We start from the raw sequence: 4,556 nt of genomic DNA on the forward strand, positions 1-4,556 counted from the left end.
AAATACATATTTACCTGTTTTCCCTACGAAAGGTTTGCACAATTGATGACACTGTGGACCGGTTTACATTAGGCTGTACTCTTCGACCAGCCTCTTCCACTGTAAAACCACGATTTATGACATGATCCACAAGTGTGGCTCTGATTTCATCAGAGACTCTGACTCTTCTATTTCCACCTCTTCCTCTAACACCACCACCATTCTTACACGTCTTCCAATTGCTCTTCCATGAGCATGTTGCTGCAGTTCAGGGTTGTGGAAGTCCTCCATTCTCAAAAAATGTTAGTGATTGTGCTGTGGGCAATCTACATATATATGCTCCCAAACTTGATTGGTTGAATGGTTGATTCAAATTGTATTGTAATTTGCCAATTTAGCAGACATTACAAACAATGTCAATGTCAGATATTTATGGAATATACATGCGTGTATACCAATTTTTCATAATTTAATGGATCGTTTTGAATGTGATGGCTTACACGATGAAAAATGTTTGAGAAGTTGTGAAGAGTTTGACAGTTAAATGAGAATCGACTCATCAGTTTTGATCAACAAGCCATATGCAATTAGTTGTTGTGCAAACTGCAGACAATTGTACTTACTGTTTGCACACATGTGCCAAAGCATTTGCAATTTGCTCAAATCAATAAGAAATTCCAATCTGATGTGAACAAGAAGCTAATTGTTCAGAGATCTGAACTTATTGTTTCGGGGAGGGAAAAATTCATTCGAGAATTGAGCCAAAGCAATTGAGAAAAACTGTAAAAATGAATAGAATATGAGAATATTTAAGCTTGCATTGAAACCCTGTTATCTCCCGGTTTCACAGACAAGGCTTAAGCCTAGTCCCAGACTAAAATGCATGTCTGTTCTGTTTTAACTGTAAGAAACTTGGGTTACACTTTATTTCGATAGTCCACTTTAGACATTCTACTAACTATAAGTAACTTTGTAACTACATGTCAACTACATGTAAACTAATTCTCATTAATTTGCAACTACATGTCTACTAACTCTCAGAGTAGACCGTTAGGGTAGGTTTAGGGTTAGTAGAATAAGTTGACAAAGAAAGTGTTAGAAGATATTAAGCAGACAGTCTACTAATACTCTACTAACTGCTAGTTGACATGTAGTTGCAAAGTTACTTACTGTTAATAGAATGTCTAAAGTAGACTCGAAATAAAGTGTTACCGAAACTTGCACTGACATATCTTAAAATATGTTAGTAGTTCTATTGATTTGTCTCAAGGTGCACACCAGAAATTTTTTTTTGAACTTTGAAAAAAAAAAAAATTCATTTCTTAATTGAACTTTGGCCTAATCCTGGTTTAACCTAAGCCCTGTCTGTGAAACCAGGCCTATATCGAAGTTATTGATCATAAACTTGATTGCCTGAAGTTTGTTGTAAGATGTTTTGACATTGAAGTTGTTTGCTCTCCAGCTCCATCGGTCTCAGCGGAAACTGTGTGCAGTTTTTAAAAGTCATTTTACAGATGCGCAATTGGACTGGACTCTGGGTTAGACTGGGCCATGACAGGACACTAAACATCTGAAACCTTAAAAGTGCTGTCTGTTTGGGTCACTCTCCTGGAAGCTGAGTGAGTTTTCCAGTCCCTGCTGTTGAAGCATCCTCGGAAGCATGATGCTGCCATTGGCATGATGCACCAAAAACACAAAATGCCAAAAGTTCAGTTCTGCTGTGCCTTTGATAGGAGTTTAAAAGGTGGATTCACAGTTTCGACACTTTTGTTTATTTATGATACTCGAATTACTTCATAAAAGTGTCTGGTGTTATGTTCTGGAATTCTGTCATGAATTGGCTTAGAATGTTCTATTAGATCATAGTCAGATGCTCAGAGACCTATGAGAAGATAACTGGTTGCATAGTTGTAGTTGTGTCAGGGTGGATAAATATTTATACATTCAAAAATGCCTTTTCTTTTCTTACTCAGAGGAAAATAATATTGCTACATAGATTGCTCTTTCATAGCTTAAGATGCATCAGTTAATGTAAGTACATTTTGGCTGTAGATACAGCTGAAATACGCACAGATCTAGAACCATTTGTTGGTGGATTTTGATGTGAGGGGACTGTATGAGATGGACTTTTCCACTGGAGGAAGCATTATTATGGTTTATGAACTCATATTTGGCCAGAAGTGACAGTTTAATGTTAAAATACAATAAAGATGGATTTGTTTCTTACAAATCTTACAAATCTTCCTCTAAGACCAGAGAGTGTTGAGACCAAGACAAGACCAAGGCAGGGCGAGACCGAGTCAAGACCAAGAACAAACCAGCACTTTTCAAATTCATCTGAAAGATCCACATTTACTGCCTAAGAAATGTCTGATATTTAATCAATAAATATATTTACAATATTAACACACTTATACGAAGCTACGAGAATACTTTTTGTGTGCAAAAGAAAAAAAAGTTAGGGTAGGTTTAGGGTTAGTAGAATAAGTTGACAAAGAAAGTGTTAGAAGATATTAAGCAGACAGTCTACTAATACTCTACTAACTGCTAGTTGACATGTAGTTGCAAAGTTACTTACTGTTAATAGAATGTCTAAAGTAGACTCGAAATAAAGTGTTACCGAAACTTGCACTGACATATCTTAAAATATGTTAGTAGTTCTATTGATTTGTCTCAAGGTGCACACCAGAAATTTTTTTTTGAACTTTGAAAAAAAAAAAAATTCATTTCTTAATTGAACTTTGGCCTAATCCTGGTTTAACCTAAGCCCTGTCTGTGAAACCAGGCCTATATCGAAGTTATTGATCATAAACTTGATTACCTGAAGTTTGTTGTAAGATGTTTTGACATTGAAGTTGTTTGCTCTCCAGCTCCATCGGTCTCAGCGGAAACTGTGTGCAGTTTTTAAAAGTCATTTTACAGATGCGCAATTGGACTGGACTCTGGGTTAGACTGGGCCATGACAGGACACTAAACATCTGAAACCTTAAAAGTGCTGTCTGTTTGGGTCACTCTCCTGGAAGCTGAGTGAGTTTTCCAGTCCCTGCTGTTGAAGCATCCTCGGAAGCATGATGCTGCCATTGGCATGATGCACCAAAAACACAAAATGCCAAAAGTTCAGTTCTGCTGTGCCTTTGATAGGAGTTTAAAAGGTGGATTCACAGTTTCGACACTTTTGTTTATTTATGATACTCGAATTACTTCATAAAAGTGTCTGGTGTTATGTTCTGGAATTCTGTCATGAATTGGCTTAGAATGTTCTATTAGATCATAGTCAGATGCTCAGAGACCTATGAGAAGATAACTGGTTGCATAGTTGTAGTTGTGTCAGGGTGGATAAATATTTATACATTCAAAAATGCCTTTTCTTTTCTTACTCAGAGGAAAATAATATTGCTACATAGATTGCTCTTTCATAGCTTAAGATGCATCAGTTAATGTAAGTACATTTTGGCTGTAGATACAGCTGAAATACGCACAGATCTAGAACCATTTGTTGGTGGATTTTGATGTGAGGGGACTGTATGAGATGGACTTTTCCACTGGAGGAAGCATTATTATGGTTTATGAACTCATATTTGGCCAGAAGTGACAGTTTAATGTTAAAATACAATAAAGATGGATTTGTTTCTTACAAATCTTACAAATCTTCCTCTAAGACCAGAGAGTGTTGAGACCAAGACAAGACCAAGGCAGGGCGAGACCGAGTCAAGACCAAGAACAAACCAGCACTTTTCAAATTCATCTGAAAGATCCACATTTACTGCCTAAGAAATGTCTGATATTTAATCAATAAATATATTTACAATATTAACACACTTATACGAAGCTACGAGAATACTTTTTGTGTGCAAAAGAAAAAAAACCCGACTTTATTCAACAATTCGTCTCCTCCGCATCACCCTGGTGCCATTTTGGAGAATATCCGCTGGACTAAACAACATATGCTGTTCTGTGTCAGCTGCGTCACGTCGGATCTGTTTCCTACATTGTTATGATTTGATCTGAACAGAAACAGCGTATCCGTGTGACGCAGCTGACACAGAACAGCATACGCTGTTTACATCCAGCGGATATTCTCCAAAATGGCACCAGGTGATGCGGAGGAGATGAATTGTTGAATAAAGTAGTTTTTTTTTTCTTTTGCGCACAAAAAGTATTCTCGTAGCTTCGTATAATTGCGGATGAACCACTGATGTCACATGGATTATTTTACAGATCTCCTTGCTACGTTTCTGGACTTGGAAACATTTCAGTTGCTGTCTATGCAGGGTCAGAGAGCTCTCAAATTCCATCAAAAATATCTTAATTTGTGTTCCGAAGATGAACGAAGTTCGTCTTACGGGTTTGAAATGACATGAGGTTGAGTAATTAATGACAGAATTTTTTGGGTGAACTAACCCTTTAAAACCTCCAGAAGGCTAGGTGGCGGCAAATCAGCATGAGTGAGTCACTAAATCATTTATTCAAATGATTCGTTCACAGCAGCTGATTCATTCAGTAATGAAACACCGCTGTGTTGCTTGGAAACACAGGACAGTTCTGCTAAGGGTATGTTTGGAACTGTTTGCAGAAAG

Source organism: Sinocyclocheilus grahami, unplaced genomic scaffold, assembly GCF_001515645.1.
Source record: "Sinocyclocheilus grahami isolate Dianchi unplaced genomic scaffold, SAMN03320097.WGS_v1.1 scaffold1264.1, whole genome shotgun sequence".
Taxonomy (NCBI): domain Eukaryota; kingdom Metazoa; phylum Chordata; class Actinopteri; order Cypriniformes; family Cyprinidae; genus Sinocyclocheilus; species Sinocyclocheilus grahami.